At 32.8% G+C, this 17402-nt stretch overlaps 2 non-coding genes across 2 annotated transcripts; one reads left to right on the forward strand and one right to left on the reverse strand.

Moving 5' to 3' along the window:
* Window positions 1-16853: 16853 nt before the first annotated feature.
* On the forward strand, window positions 16854-16926 carry TRNAA-AGC (transfer RNA alanine (anticodon AGC)). The gene has a single exon. It is a non-coding gene; the product is annotated as a tRNA-Ala (tRNA).
* Window positions 16927-17038: 112 nt separating this feature from the next.
* Window positions 17039-17111, reverse strand: TRNAF-GAA (transfer RNA phenylalanine (anticodon GAA)). Its single transcript has one exon. It is a non-coding gene; the product is annotated as a tRNA-Phe (tRNA).
* Between the last annotated feature and the right edge of the window lie 291 nt (window positions 17112-17402).

The raw sequence follows: 17402 nt of genomic DNA on the forward strand, positions 1-17402 counted from the left end.
CAAAAAGAAAAAGGGTTTTCTTACTATTTTATCATTAATTTGAGGAGTAGGGTAGACCGGACCATCAACTATTATTTTTCTATAAAATATTTGAATTTAATTTGCCAAAACTAAAAGTTGTTATTTTCAAAAAGGTGGTGTTGAGTTTAAAACAGAACTTGTGTAGGAATTCATTTTCCTCTTGAGACAATTGGTCCATTAAACATGAGTTAGACTCTGATGCCACTTGTTGGACTTTACACTTCACACGCAAGAGGGGGTGAATTGTGTGGTTCAGAAAAATATGGTTTTGAAATTTTTTTGGCAAATTAACTTAAATTAGAGTTTTAAAATCATTTTCAAATATTAAACAATACAAATAAATAGCATAAAGTAAAAGATAAGGGAAGAAGGAGGACAAAAAGAATTATAGAGGTTTGATCAAAACTAAAGGACCTACTCGTCTCCCCCAAGACTTGATCTTGAGAGTTTCCAACAATACCAAAGGTAGAGAAAAATACATGAAATGGAGGGGTTTGAATTGGGTTTTCAAAACTTTTCCCTTTAGAAAAATGATCTGTGCAAGATAAACAATAACGAACGCAATAAAGAGAAAGATGACACATTCAGTTTCCAGGTTCCCCTTAGAAAAGGTTAGTCATGTCCACCCGCCAAGGTGATTTTGCATTAGAAAAGCACTTAATCCACTAATCATTTAAATTATTACAATTGCACGGGCTAACTGCCGGTGACTAACAACCAAAGCATTGATCAATCTGTTAGTGATCTCTTAAGAATTATGACCCAACTGGTCCCCTAAGACATATAACTATCAATGACTCCTTTTAGAATTCTGACCTAACTGGTCCCCTAAAGAAGATTTCCCCACGATGACAAATTGTCAAAGTCTTCTTGAGTATATAGACTAAAACTAGTCACTCAAGGAACAATCAATAGAAATTGATTTACAAGTTGTGTTTACATGATTGCTTCTATTAAGAAGATTGCACAAATGTTTAAGTACAAGTATAGCACAAAAGTGTTAAGCAAGATATGAGCAACAACTCCTTGCTTTTACATGATTCTATAAAGATGTATTTGATGAATGTTTGGGTAGCATCTTGTAGTAATCTTCTTTCTCTTATTCCTTTTCTTTCTCTTCATGATTTATCCTCTTTTTTGTTCAGCTTCAACTTTCATCAATTTGCAACAGCTTTCGCTTTGCTTCAGTATATGAGCTTGTGTGGCTTATTCGTTATAAGCAGTAGCATTGCATCTTTTGCATTGGCGATGAGAAGATTCCTTTCGAGATCCAACTATTACTTTCCAACGGATAATTTCAAGTGTAGATGTTGGATAATACAAAAAGTTACTTCCTTAGCCTGAAGCTTGTGTCGCGGCCGACAAAAAAAATTCAATGAAGTCGCCACTATTATTTATTTGTCCCAAGGACCGGGAGATAACGGGAAAACCCTAAAAGGTATAGATAAGGTAGTCGTCGTGACCAAGCTAAGGGTTCGGGAGTCAATTAAGTGAGGGGAAGGTGTTAGGTGTTGGGGAAGTTACTAGGAGCGTTGATACATAGTGTAGGATTATGCATCTTTGTGAGAGACACACCACTTATCCACCTAAAACCTTAAGGTGGTAGGTGAGTGGGTTCTCCCACTTATAAATGCTCAAGCCACGATATTCCTACCCTATGTGGGACTATTTCCACACTTACTCGCACTTGCATTATTATTCTAACATTAGACACCCCTCACCTCCCTTGTACTCAAGGAGAATCTTCTCTAATATTAGGGTTGCTATGTGTGTTTGTTTACTTCTCGTTTATTATGCTTTTATTTATTTTTTAATAACCATAAATAACCTAAATTAATTAATAAAACTAAATAAATAAAACCTAATAAAACTAATTTAATTAAACTTAATTAACTTAATTAACCTAATAATTTTTTAAAATAGTACACAAAAAATATCACTATATTATGTTAAACTAGAAATAGAACTATTAAATAAATGATAATTTTATGGTGCATCATGTGAGCATTAGATTATAATAACACATCATGTTTTTATCCTATGTAAGATGTATAATATCATACCATATAAATACACAATTAACATAAAAACATGAATTTTCCCTACAGTAACTACTACCTCCGTTTTTAATTATAAGTTGTTTTAGACTTCTCACACATATTAAGGAAATTAATAATTATTGTTTGAAAATGAGAAATTATGAAGGTTTTTATAAAATTGTCTTTCGTTAATGATATGTGAAAGATAAATTTCCATAACTGAAATGAGAGAGAATAATAAATATTTAAAGATATAATAAGAAAAATATCATTAATTATTTATTGGAATTGTAAAGCGACTTATATTTAAATACAATTTTTTTTCTAAAGTGACTTATAATAAAAAACGGAGAGAGTATTATTCCTTACCATACTATCTATACAAAAAATATATAGATAAAATGTTACAAATATAATTCATCCTTACCATTATCTGTATATGCCAATAAACCTTTGTATGTTAAAACACCACAACAATCGGAGAGTGGAACACGTCGGAGATGGATTTGCGGCTGGGGGAGCTTCGATCTCACTTCTTCTTCTTCTTTATGATTTCAACTCTGTTTTTGCTGTTGTTTGGCTCAGAAGCTTGCTAACGTGCTCACCACGTGTTCGACAGAAGTTCTAAGCCAAACTTCTTCTTTCTTGTTTTAATCTTTCGATTAAGCTTTGTTCTTCTTATGTTGATTCATTTTAAATCTGCAAGTGATGAGTGTTAGTGATTGTTGTTTCAAATAATTATAACTGTTATTGTTTTTTGTTTTCGTGTACAGGAGGCTGTGAATTCGTTTTGCCTTTATTCATATATTTATGAGATTGTTTGGACTTTGTGGAGATGTTATAGATTTTGCGAAGTTTCACAGGTTGGTTAGTTGTCGTTATTTAGTGGCAATGATAGTGAAAATTAAGGTGAAGGATGTTGCTTTATATAACAAAATTATAGTCACAGTAAAGATTTGTTTTTAAAAACGTGAAGCTAAGGGGTGAAGGAGATTTGACTTATCCTTGGATTCAGAAATAAGATTAACTATGAGTGGAATGCGAAAAATGTGTGTTTGAGTGGTTAATGATGGTAAATGTGTACAGAACAAAAAGAAAGAAAAAAAGTTGTGTAGAACGTGGCAAAGTTGTTAGTTTGTGAATTGGTTTGTATATGTACGTTTAAATTGGGAGTCTATGCAGTGTGGAAATTTGTTAGATTTAGGGGGAAAAGTCAGATAAAATAGTGTGTAATATAAAGATAAAAGGTCGGAAATTGTCGATTTAAAAGGAAACCATCAGAGATTCATCATCTAGTTTAAACAACGAACAAATAAAAATTAAAAAAAAAAAAGACGAAATCTCATATGGAAATCATTGGTCAAATAGTTTTGAAAAAAAAAGTTTTGAAATGAAATTGCAAAAGTGAGTTTGTGAATGAAATGTGTAAGAAATTGCAAAATTGTGGATTCGTAGTGTAAATGTGAATTGTTGATTAATCAAGTAGTAAAAGATAGGGTCTATTTATAGTGAGAGATTAGGGTAAATGATGGATTGGATCTGATTGAAACTTAGGCTATGTTTGAGAGTTTGGATGGAAGGAGAGGGGAAGACTTCTGAAAATGAATTTTTAAAAAAATATAGAAAAATATTTGACATTTTTTGAAAAAATGATTTTGTTTAGAATGATAAAAGAGTCATTATCATTACAAAAATTTTAATTTTCAAAATAGTATAACAACCTAAAAGATATTCGGATAATTTATGTAAGCCCTCCAAAACCCTCCTTCAATACAATTTTTGAGTTCCCCCATTTTACGAAGTTTTTGGTGTTATGAATAAAACCAAACCCTCCAAAACCCTCCTACCCAAAATCCTTTTATTCTTTTCACCTAATTCTTCCCATTTTCCAAAGCCCTCCCCTCCCTCCCCCTCCAAACTACCAAACATAGCCTTAGAGACCAAGTTATTGCATATTAGGAATGTATCCACGGGCCCTTGATTATGATTGATTTGATGATAAAAGAGATTGATTTTGAAAAAGATTTTATTTATTTTTGGGATTTTGTCTATTTAGTGCATAAAATCAAAGATTTAAGAATAAAACAATTAATTTTAAAATATCCCTAAAATAGAAAACGAAAATAATTATTAAATAATAAAAAAAATACTTATTTTTGTGATTTTTAAGTAATAATGCAAAAATGAAAGGAAACTGAAAAATAAATAAAATACAAAAGTACGGGAAGTGGGATTTAAGCTCATGACCTCTCAGTTATACCTCCTTACGCATGCTCCTTTGCCAACTGTGCTATCTTACTTATTCGAAAATAAATTACACTGCAAATTATATGAAAGGTAGGGCAAATTTGGGGTATGACAGCTTGCAGCTTTATCATGATAGCGTGAAAGACAACATCTGAATAGTACGAACGTCTTGGTAATAGTGGATTTATTCAAGCATACTGTTGTACTGAATTATTCTTGAGAAAGTTTCTTGATTTTATCTTCAAATGATATACTTCTGATCTGAAGTAATATGCTTGGAAGAGATCAACTTTTTATCTTTGTTTTACTGATGATTTATTTGATGAGTAGTTCATAAACTATTTTGTTATGATAGCATGAAAACATCAGAGCCAGTAGGAACATAACTTTGTCTTTCAGAAATAATAGCAACAACTTTTTTGAAGTATGACACAAGGCTTCCTAGATCAAATATGTATCTTAAGTAAGATAACTGATTTGAGGAGTGAGAGAGAAATCATATAACATTACATACAATAGTGTCAGAGTCTTTCAGAATAGAACAATGTTTTCAGATATATATATATATATATATATATATATATATATATATATATATATATATATATATATATATATATATATATATATATATATATATATATATATATATATATAAAGAAAGAGCTTTTCTGAAGAAAAGTCTTGATATCTAAATAGAGAATCTGTTAGAACAAGATTTGGTTCTGCAATACGTCTCTGAGTTTTGATGATAATAATATGTATGAACAAATTTTGCTATTGTTATGCTAACGTTTGTTATTGTTGAGTAATTAACAAACAAGTTTGATTCTAATGAGAAGGCGTGGCCAAAACAACATAAACCATCAGGTTATGTTTCCGTGCTATAATGTTTTGATGAATAGTGGCAATAAATTCCGAAGCAGAAGCATCTGAAGTCATCACTCTGAAAAAAGTTCTGAAGAAACCAGTTATGAAGAAACCAGTTCTGAAGACCAAGTGCAGAAAGACACTGAAGATGTGGTTCTAAAGACTCTGAAGACTTGAAGCTTTGAAGACTCAAGTTTCTAAAGACAAAAGGATTCTGAAGACCAAGTGCTGAAGGCTCTGAAGACGTGGTTCTGAAGAATCTGAAGACTTGAAGCTCTGAAGAGTTCAATGTTCATTCTTTTTCTTCCAACTCATGCTGGGAGCCTCTGAAGTTCAAGAAGAAAAAGTTAACGTTATATTGTAGTACAGAAGTACAAGGTACAGATGAATGTTTCGCTCCACTCCAAGAAAAGGACGGGTGTTACACAATATCTTGTCTCCCACTACAAGCAAGCCGCCAACATTCTGCAAGATTGGGAATTTTCCCTCCAACAGTTATATTTCTCTATTGGCTATAAAAAGGCTCGAAGACTCAAAGAAGAAGCTAAGGAACTTCAACGAAAAACACTCACTCTGTAAAGATTGTTAATAGCTTCATTTTTCTTATAGTCTTAAATTTTAAAAAGAGAGTTTACATCCGGCTTGTCTAGAAATACTTATAATGTAAACAAACCTTTGATCAAAGGTTGTTTGATCGTTCCTTTAGAGACCGAGTGAAGGTTAGCTGTCCCAAGAAGTCTAGGATTAGAGAGTCTTAGAAGTTGTTAGTAACATGGGGGTACCTGTGCAGGTGTTAGTCACAGAGGTTATTTATGTAGGTCGTTAGTCACAGGGATTATCTGTGCAAACGTTAGTCATCGACTGTTGGCTTGTGCAATTGTAATCAATTCTTGATCTTCTTTCATAGTCTTAAAAAAAAGAGATGTTCAGGATAGAAGAGTCCTTTCGAGAGCCAACTATTACTTTACAATGGATAATTTCAAGTGTAGATGTTGGATAATACAACAAGTTACTTCCTTAGCCTGTAGCTTGTGTCGCGGCCGACAAAAAAATTTCAATGAAGTCGCCACTATTATTTATTTGTCCCAAGGACGGGGAGATAACGGGAAAACCCTAAAAGGTATAGATAAGGTAGTCGTCGTGACCAAGCTAAGGGTTCGGGAGTCAATTAAGTGAGGGGAAGATGTTAGGTGTTGGGGAAGTTACTAGGAGCATTGATACATAGTGTAGGATTATGCATCTTTGTGAGAGACAATCCACCCAAAACCTTAAGGTGGTAGGTGAGTGGATTCTCCCACTTATAAATGCTCAAGTCACGATATTCCTACCCTACGTGGGACTATTTCCACACTTACTCACACTTGCATTATTATTCTAACGTTAGGCACCCCTCATCTCCCTTGTACTTAAGGGGAATGTTCTCTAATATTAGGGTTGCTATGTGTGTTTGTTTACTTCTCGTTTATTATGCTTTTATTTATTTTTTTAATAACCATAAATAACCTAAATTAATTAATAAAACTAAATAAATAAAACCTAATAAAACTAATTTAATTAAACTTAACTAACCTATTAATTTTTTAAAATAGTACACGAAAAATATCACTATATTACGTTAAACTAGAAATAGAACTATTAAATAAATGGTAATTTTATGGTGCATCACAAGAGCGTTAGATTATAATAACACATCATGTTTTTATCCTATGTAAGATGTATAATATCATACCATATAAATACACAATTAACATAAAAACATGAATTTTCTCTACAGTAACTACTACATCCGTTTTTTATTATAAGTCGTTTTAGACTTTTCACACATATTAAGGAAATTAATAATTATTATTTGAAAATGAGAAATTATGAAGTTTTTTACAAAATTGTCCTTCGTTAATGATATGTGGAAGATAAATTTACATAATTGAAATGAGAGAGAATAATAAATATTTAAAGATATAATAAAAAAATATCATTAATTATTTATTGGAATCGTAAAGCGACTTATATTTAAATACATTTTTTTTCTAAAGTGACTTATAATAAAAAACGGAGAGAGTATTGTTCCTTACCATACTAACTATACAAAAAATATATAGATAAAATGTTACAAATATAATTCATCCTTACCATTATCTGTATATGCCAATAAACCTTTGTATGTTAAAACACCACAACAATCGGAGAGTGGGACACGTCAGAGATGGATTTGCGGCTGGGGGAGCTTCGATCTTACTTCTTCTTCTTATTTATGATTTCAACTCTGTTTTTGCTGTTGTTTGGCTCAGAAGCTTGTTACCGTGCTCACCACATGTTCGACAGAAGTTCTAAGCCAAACTTCTTCTTTCTTGTTTTAATCTTTCGATTCAGCTTTGTTATTCTTATGTTGATTCATTTTAAATCTGCAAGTGATGAGTGTTAGTGATTGTTGTTTCAAATAATTATGACTGTTATTGTTTTTTGTTTTCGTGTACAGGAGGCTGTGAATTCGTTTTTCCTATGTTCATGTATTTATGAGATTGTTTGGACTTTGTGGAGATGTTATAGATTTTGCGAAATTTCAAAGGTTGGTTAGTTGTCGTTATTTAGTGGCAATGAAAGTGAAAATTAATGTGAAGGATGTTGATTTATATAACAAAATTATAGTCACGGTAAAGATTTGTTTTTAAAAACGTGAAGCCAAGGGGTGAAGGAGATTTGACTTATCCTAGGATTCAGAAATAAGATTAACTATGAGTGGAATGCGAAAAATGTGTGTTTGAATGGTTAATGATGGTAAATGTGTACAGAACAAAAAGAAAGAAAAAAAGTTGTGTAGAACGTGGCAAAGTTGTTAGTTTGTGAATTGGTTTGTATATGTACGTTTAAATTGGTAGTCTATGCTGTGTGGAAATTTGTTAGATTTAGTGGGAAAAAGTCAGATAAAATAGTATGAAATATAAAGATAAAAGGTCGGAAATTGTCGATTTAAAAGAAAATCATCAGAGATTCATCATCTAGTTTAATCAGCGAACAAATAAAAATTAAAAAAGAAGACGAAATCTCATATGGAAATCATTGGTCAAATAGTTTCGAAAAAAAAGTTTTGAAAAGAAATTGCAAATGTGAGTTTGTGAATGAAGTGTGTAAGAAATTGCAAAATTGTGGATTCGTAGTGTAAATATGAATTGTTGATGAATCAAGTAGTAAAAGATAGGGTCTATTTATAGTGAGAGATTAGGGTAAATGATGGATTAGATCTGATTGAAACTTAGGCTATGTTTGGAAGTTTGGAGGAAATGAGAGGGGAGGGCTTCCGAAAAAGATTTTTTTTTAAAATATAGAAAAATATTTGACATTTTTTGAAAAAATATTTTTTTTAGAATGAAAAAAGAGTCATTATCATTATAAAAATTTTAATTTTCAAAATAGTATAACAACCTAAAAGATATATGGATAATTTATGTAAGCCCTCCAAAACCCTCCTTCAATACAAGTTTTGAGTTCCCCCATTTTACGAAGTTTTTGGTGTTATGAATAAAACCAAACCCTCCAAAACCCTCCTACCCAAAATCATTTTATTCTTTTCACCTAATTCTTCCCATTTTCCAAAGACCTCCCCTCCCTCCCCCTCCAAACTCCCAAACATAGCCTTAGAGACCAAGTTATTGCATATTAGGAATGTATCCACGGGCCCTTGATTATGATTGATTTGATGATAAAAGAGATTGATTTTGAAAAAGATTTTATTTATTTTTGGGATTTTGTCTATTTAGTGCATAAAATCAAATATTTAAGAATAAAACAATTAATTTTAAAATATCACTAAAATACAAAACGAAAATAATTATTAAATAATAAAAAAAATACTTATTTTTGTGATTTTTAAGTAATAATGCAAAAATGAAAGGAAACTGAAAAATAAATAAAATACAAAAGTACGGGAAGTGGGATTTAAGCTCATGACCTCTCAGTTATACCTCCTTACGCATGCTCCTTTGCCAACTGTGCTATCTTACTTATTCGAAAATAAATAACACTGCAAATTATATGAAAGGTAGGGCAAATTTGGGGTATGACAGCTTGCAGCTTTATCATGATAGCGTGAAAGACAACATCTGAATAGTACGAACGTCTTGGTAATAGTGGATTTATTCAAGCATACCGTTGTACTGAATTCTTCTTGAGAAAGTTTCTTGATTTTATCTTCAAATGATATACTTCTGATCTGAAGTAATATGCTTGGAAGAGATCAACTTTTTATCTTTGTTTTACTGATGATTTATTTGATGAGTAGTTCATAAACTATTTTGCTATGATAGCATGAAAACATCATAGCCAGTAGGAACATAACTTTGTCTTTCAGAAATAATAGCAACAACTTTTTTGAAGTATGACACAAGGCTTCCTAGATCAAATATGTATCTTAAGTAAGATAACTGATTTGAGGAGTGAGAGAGAAATCATATAACATTACATACAATAGTGTCAGAGTCTTTCAGAATAGAACAATGTTTTCAGATATATATATATATATATATATATATATATATATATATATATATATATATATATATATATATATATATATATAAAGCAAGAGCTTTTCTGAAGAAAAGTCTTGATATCTAAATAGAGAATCTGTTAGAACAAGATTTGGTTCTACAATACGTCTCTGAGTTTTGATGATAACAATATGTATGAACAAATTTTGTTATTTTTATGCTAACGTTTGTTATTGTTGAGTAATTAACAAACAGGTTTGATTCTGATGAGAAGGCGTGGCCAAAACATCATAAGCCATCAGGTTATGTTTCCGTGCTACAAAGTTCTGATGAATAGTAATAATAACTTCAGAAGCAAAAGCATCCGAAGTCATTACTTTGAAAAAAGTTATGAAGAAACTAGTTATGAAGAAACCAATTCTAAAAGACTCTGAAGACGTGGTTCGGAAGACTTGAAGCTCAGAAGAATCAAGTTTCTAAAGACAAAAGGATTCTGAAGACCAAGTGCTGAAGACTCTGAAGACGTGGTTCTGAAGACTCTGAAGACTTGAAGCTCTGAAGAATTCAATGTTCATTCTTTTCTTCCAACTCATGCTGAGAGCCTCTGTAGTTCAAGAAGAAAAAGTTAACTTTATACTGTAGTACAGAAGTACAAGGTACAGATGAATGTTTCGCTCCACTCCAAGAAAAGGACGGACGTTGCGTACTATCTTGTCTCCCACTACAAGCAAGCGGCCAAAATTCTGCAAGATTCAGAATTTGCCCTCTAACGGTTATATTTCTCTATTGGCTATAAAAGGGCTTGAAAATTCAAAGAATAAGCTAAGGAACTTCAACGAAAACACTCACTCTTATAGTCTTATATTTGAAAAGAGAGAGTTTACATCCTGCTTGTGTAGGGCTTGATGGTTATAAAAGGGCTTGATGGTTAATAGCTTCATTTTTCTTTTAGTCTTATATTTGAAAAGAGAGAGTTTACATCCTGCTTGTGTAGAAGCACTTATATTGTAAACAAAGCAGTGATTAAAGGTTAATTGATCGTTCCTTGAGAGACCGAGTGAAGATCAGGTGTCTCAAGAAGTCTAGGATTAGAGAGTCTTAGAGGATGATAGTCACAGGGGGTACCTATGCGGGTTTTAGTCACATTGGTTATCTGAGTAGGTCGTTAGTCACAGGGGTTGTCTGTGCAAACGTTAGTCATCAGTTGTTGGCCCGTGCGATTGTAATCAGTTTGGATATAGTGGATTAATTCCTCGCTTGAAGGAGGCAAAAGCACCTCGGAAGGGTGGACTGGATTAGCTTGAGAGTTCTCAAGTGAACTAGTATAAAAATACCGAGTTCTTTCCTTCATGCATCTTTTTGTTATTATCCATAGTAAAGAACATGTAGTTTCAAGAAAGGGGAATATTTTTATAAAAAGATTTGTGTTTTAAAACCCCTATTCAACCCCCCCTTTCTAGTGTTTTTCACACCTTCAGTTGGCCTTAGAGCTCTGGTTTTGAGGAGTGATAAAGAGATTGAATTTTTATTAAGCACTTAACAATGTTCAGTGTCGATCTAGGCTGAGTGAAAAACAATGGTTGAAACCACATGAACTTCTACCAACAATTGTGCTATTGATAATAAGAATAAAGATCATTATAGTTCAAAACCTCCTATGTTCGATGGAGAAAACTTTGACTATTGGAAGGATATAATAGAAACATACTTCATTGAATCTGAGTTTGATCTCTGGGATCTGGTAGCTGATGGCTACAGTTATCCAGTAGATGAAAATGGTGTCAAGATTGCAAGAAGTGCAATGAATGATGACCTGAAGAAGGCTTACAAGAATCACTTCAAAGCCAGGTCAATCTTGTTATTTGTTATTTCCTATGTTGAATATGATAAGATCATTGATAAAGAGATGGCAAACTCCATATTTGATTCTCTCAAGATGACTCGTGAAGGCAACTCTCAAGTTAAGGAGAAAAAGGCTATGGCCCAAATCCAGAGATATGAAGCCTTCAAGATGGAAGAAGATGAATATGCGGAAACGATGTTTTCAAGATTTCAGATTCTTGTTGCAAGACTTAAGGTTATGGACAAAGGTAACTCTACTTCATATCATGTTAAGAAGATTATCAAAAGTCTGCCTGTAAAATGGAGACCAATGGTAACTGCTTTGAAACTATCAAAGGATCTGAACAATACTAGTCTTGAAGAACTTATAAATTCTTTGAGAATTCATGAGATTGAGCTTCAAGGAGATGAACCTCAGAAGAGAGGAAAGTCTGTGGCTCTAAGGTCAAAATCTGAGAAGACAAAGGCGTGTCAAACAAAAGAAGATTCAGGAGAAGAAGACTCAAGCGAATACGAGGTGTCTCTGATATCCAAAAGATTGACTCAACTATGGAAACATAGAAAGAGCAAATTTCAAGCATCAAGAATATCAAAAGATAGAAGCGGATCATCTGGTCAAACAAGAACTTATGACCAAGAAGTTATATGTTATGAGTGCAATGAACCTGGACATTACATGAATGATTGTCCAAAGCTCACAAAAGAAGACAAGCCCAAGAAGAAGTTCAAAGCAAAGAAAGGCCTCATGGCAACATGGGATGACTCTGACTTAAAAGAAGAAAGAGATTCTGATGAAGAACGGGGAAAAGTAGCTCTTGTGGCTGGAGTAAGCACAAATGGAGTCTTTTTAGAGAATGTTCTGACAACAGGAAATGAGCCAGACTCTGATATTCAAGAGGAATAGTTACTTGAAACATACGACAAGAGAAAGACGTATGTTCCAACATTGGGAACTTAGGCCTGGAGACCTTGTTGGTTTCAGAGGTAATCAAGAAGGTATGATTATTGGCTCTGAAACCAAAGAGAATAAGTGTTCGTTATTAAGGATACTGTAGAAGCTCAAAAAGCTACAGAATTTAAAACACATAAACACGTGATGTGGAAGAATCTTGTAGTTTAATCTGTTTTGATCCTTCTGATCTCACAGAACAAAAAGAAAAGGATAAATAAAAATAGAAAAATATATAAAATAGTGATCTTGTTCAGAAACCTAAAGGTATCCTTTTAGTTGGAACCAGTTGGGTGGTCAGAAACAAGCTCATAGAAAAAGAAAAAGCTGAGTTTGATAAGTATGATGGGAGAAGCGAAATTCCCTCTGGAATTTCAAAGAAGATGAAGATCAGAAGCCATATACATTCAGAAGCCAACACAATCAGGATGCGTCACAAGCATCAGAAGCCAGATCATCAGAATGCTTCTGAAAAAGGATCAACACACATTCTGAAGAAGGAAAGAGGTAAGTGAAAAGGTATGTCAGAAGTTATTCTTTTATTTTTAAAATTCATATACTGCTGTCAGTTTATCTTTATCACAACCTCAGTTATTAGAAGATGTTTTTGGTCAGAAACATCTCTGATCAGATGGGAATCGTTTGATTTTCCATAATCTGAGTACATCAAACGTGTCTCTTGGCATGATTAATATGTGTAACCTTAGTTATACTTATTATTAATCATAACTAATGACACTCGAGCAGTGTGTTTTATTTTCTTGGAATTGGTTAAAATCAAAATTATGATCTTCATTAATTTCCCCTAATGATTGTACTATCTCTTGATTTCTCACCTTTTCAAATACTCTATGTACACTCACACACACAACCACACTATTCACCTCCAAACTTTTTAGAAACCCTAAACCCTAACTCTCTCAACAATTCACCGAGTTCTTCTTTCTTCTCAACAAATTCATCATCTTCGACTTCTCCTCAACTACTCTTTCATGGATCATCTACCACAAGAAGCTGCTAAGTTCTCTCAAGAGCATGAACAAAGTCTGAATCGCCCGGGGTCATCATCTACAACTGTTTCTACATCCACAACTGTTTTTTCTTCATCCTTCACAACTCACGCATCTTCATCCAATGCTCATCCCAGCTCGAAAACTGAACCAACCCTTGATGAACATCATATTACTATGAGAGATCTTAAGGTTCATTGTATCACTCCTGCTCAAGACCTAACGGTACTTTGTGAACAAATTATGGATTTCAAGAACTTGGCTGCCAACAACTTTGATTTAAGTCAAGAGTTGAATACTCAAGGATGGAAAAGCTACTTTGAAAGATTGCATGGTCCAAGAGTTATCTTATGTGTTCATATTTCTTGAGATCACTTGAGGCTTTAGCTAAATGCTCATTATTTGTCTTTTTCTATAAATGGTCAAGTTCATCAAACCACATCTCTTGGGTTTGCATATTTATTCGTTTAAGCATTGTGCTTGACTTACCATTAGTTGTCTTTAAGATTGACCATATGATTTACCTTGTAGATTCTTTTACTGTTGTCTTGATATTTGTCTTTAAGGTTAACCTTATGATTTATCTTAGTTAAAGATGTATTACCCGCAAAACAAGCTTCCACGTTCTCTCCTTTTTTGACCCTTGATTGGTACATACAATTGGAAATTAAATTTCTAACATAACCAATCTAGTTGGAATTGAAATTGGTGATTAACCAATACAGATGCACTTCGTTTAAGATGCACTTCATTGTAAAGGTCACAAGTGATCATGGTGGTGAGTTTAAGAATAAAAGTTTTGAAAAGTTTTTAATGAAAATGACATTTCTGATGATTTCTCTTGTCCTAGAACTCCCCAGCAAAACAGAGTTGTAGAACAAAAGAATAAAATATTGCAAGAAATGACCAGAAACGTGATCAATGAGACTAACATTGCTAAACAATTCTAGGCAGAGGCAGTTAACACAGCGTGCTACATTCAAAATAGAATCTCTATAAGACATATTCTGGAAAAGACTCCATATGAATTATGGAAGAACAGAAAGCCCAACATTTCTTATTTCCGTCCATTTGGATGTACTTGGTATATTCTGAACACCAAAGAACATCTGAACAAGCTTGATTCTTAGGCACAAAAATGTTTCATGTTAGGATATTCTGAACGCTCAAAAGATTACAGAGAAATCAAGCATCATTTTATTAGGGACTATACTTAGAAGGGGGTTCTTTTCTTAAAATTCATTAATACAAACCATCAATGGACTGATATATTTACAAAACCCCTTGTTGAAGATAGATTCAGTTTCATTCTGAAACATCTCATACTTCTAATGGCTCCATCCATAACACGCAGTCAGACTTAAAGCATGTATTGGGTCAACAAACGTTATATATGAAGTCATGGGATTTAACTATACTTCTTAGATTTCGGGGAACCAACCACCCATTTTTAGAGTGGTTTCTACATTTTAAAAAAGTCAGTTTCTGGTCCCTAGAACTATATATACAATAGTATGGTGATACTCATGGACAACAAATAATACCGAGAAAATACATTGATATATTAACTTCTCGCCTCACGTGACCTAACTCTCAATGCCATAACAATCTTAAATCCTTTGGCGGCCCTTATCCCCTAGGTGTTGTTACACATTTGTAACTTTAGTTAGTAAAATTGGTGCCTATCGTGGGACCTCAATAAAACTAACTTGGGCCACTTATATTATTTACTCTCGATTACTTCCACCATCTTCTCATAAGGATGTTCGAGCAAAGTTCCAAGAAAACTATCAACACCATCGTTGGGGGTATCACAAGGGTGGATAGATGATTTAGCTCCTTCTATAGAAGGTATGCCCAATAAATGTTTACAACAAACATCACACCCACAAAAGCTCTCAGTGTCGTCGGTAGGAACTAGGAGCCTAAAATCACCTTTTGGAGAGAAGGCGTGGTTTGTGTATCCCCCACACAACCATCATGTGGTTATCTCTATTCAATGCACCAACTAGGATGTCAAACATGTATTAATTGACCATTAAAGCCTAAAATACATAATGTTCTTGAGCATTTACATGGGCTCTAGCTGGATCCCAAAAACATTGGATCTTTCCAAGGGTCTCTGGTCATCCTTTCGAGCGAACAAGTGCATGTTAAGGGCCACAACAACCTCAAAACAACTTGGGACTATAAGATAAGTAAACTGGTGAATGGTCTTTGCATTGATTTTTTGTCATTTATTTATCTTTTGTAATATGTATATCCTGCTACGGAAAACTGATGTGAACATGTATTTTAACAATGACATTACAACTTAGTTTATTTTAGATGTAAGTGACATTTTATATCCATTGGTGATTAGTTTCTAAATGTAAGCCATCGGAGTAAGTTGTTGCTTCAGTCTTGGTTAAAGTACACAATAGATACTTTTATGATCCAACATAGAGACCCTCTTAGAAATTAAGAAGAAGTTGGTGTTCCACTGTTGGTTTTAACTTATATAGAATAAGTTCACTTACATACAATGAAGAAAGAAACTCTTAAATCTATACTCAAAATCAAGGAGATCCATCTAGCGGGTGTACTTACCAAGCATGGAAATAGGCAAGTTTGGGGCACTGCATCTTAGCAACAATCGAGGTTGCGATGGTTGCTTACGAGTGGCCTGCGTGTAGTAGTGTCAAACAGTGTTCTACATAGTCGAAGGTGAATACATTTGATTTTTCGTAATATTTGAAGAATTCAAGCATATTATAGTCGATATATGTTGATATGTGTTATGAATCGGTAAAGTCAAATAATATAAATTAAAATAATATAAATAAATTACATATAATATAAAATAATAATTAAAGACATATAATTTCTATTATATCAATAAAGTCATTCACATCTTAAATTTATGTCAATTTTCTTACTATCCAACACTCTTCATTTTTGGTTCCTTCGTGGAGGTAGATCATCGATTTTTAATTCTCGAACGGAACAATATTCAAGAACAATTGGATGCGATAACAATAATTTTTTTTGAACTCAACCTTGTTATTGGGGTCATAAAAAAAACAATCTAGATTAATATATTTTAATAATAAGAGGCTGAGTTTATTAAGCATGTAAAAGAAAATATATCAAAATAATAATACTTTATTTATTTTAATTCAAGATTATTTATGGTTTTATTATTACGATTTAGAGTACATAAAATGAATGATTTAATATAAAAAGAATCACCTGTACAAAACATGGTCTCTTCACTTATGTGTGAGACTCACAAATATGATTTAAAGTTATTATTTAACAATTAAATTATGTTTATTTATGCCCACAACACAACAGTTTCTTAACGGAGTATAACAAACAGATACTGGCTTTCCAAGCAATTAAACAACATGGGGATGTAGCTCAGATGGTAGAGCGCTCGCTTAGCATGCGAGAGGTACGGGGATCGATACCCCGCATCTCCATTTATTATTTTCAGTTTTTTCTTTGTTTCGTTTCGTTAAAAATGCTTATTTCAAAATAGAATGCGGTGAGCGTTTGTTTCGTTTCGTTAAAAATGCTTATTTCAAAATAGAATGCGGTGAGCGTGGATCGAACACGCGACCTTCAGATCTTCAGTCTGACGCTCTCCCAACTGAGCTATCCCCGCTTTCTGTTCAACTCTGGTTTTAATGTTATCACACTTAAATTTATTTGCTGCAATGAAAGGTAATATAGTAAACGTAAAAACTGAATGTGTGTATCTTCATTTTTCAATTTATGTCATTTTCAAATTCAAACATTGTTTTCACTCAACAATTTTTTATATTATTACTTATTTTGATTTTCAAATCAATATGCATTTAGGTAATAATTTAATCTCAGCATTTTTTTTTGTTAACTTTATTTATTTGTAAACTCTACTAACAAATAAGACATTATGGATGTATTTGCAATTTCC

This window comes from Vicia villosa, unplaced genomic scaffold (genome assembly GCF_029867415.1).
Source record: "Vicia villosa cultivar HV-30 ecotype Madison, WI unplaced genomic scaffold, Vvil1.0 ctg.000423F_1_1_1, whole genome shotgun sequence".
NCBI lineage: Eukaryota > Viridiplantae > Streptophyta > Magnoliopsida > Fabales > Fabaceae > Vicia > Vicia villosa.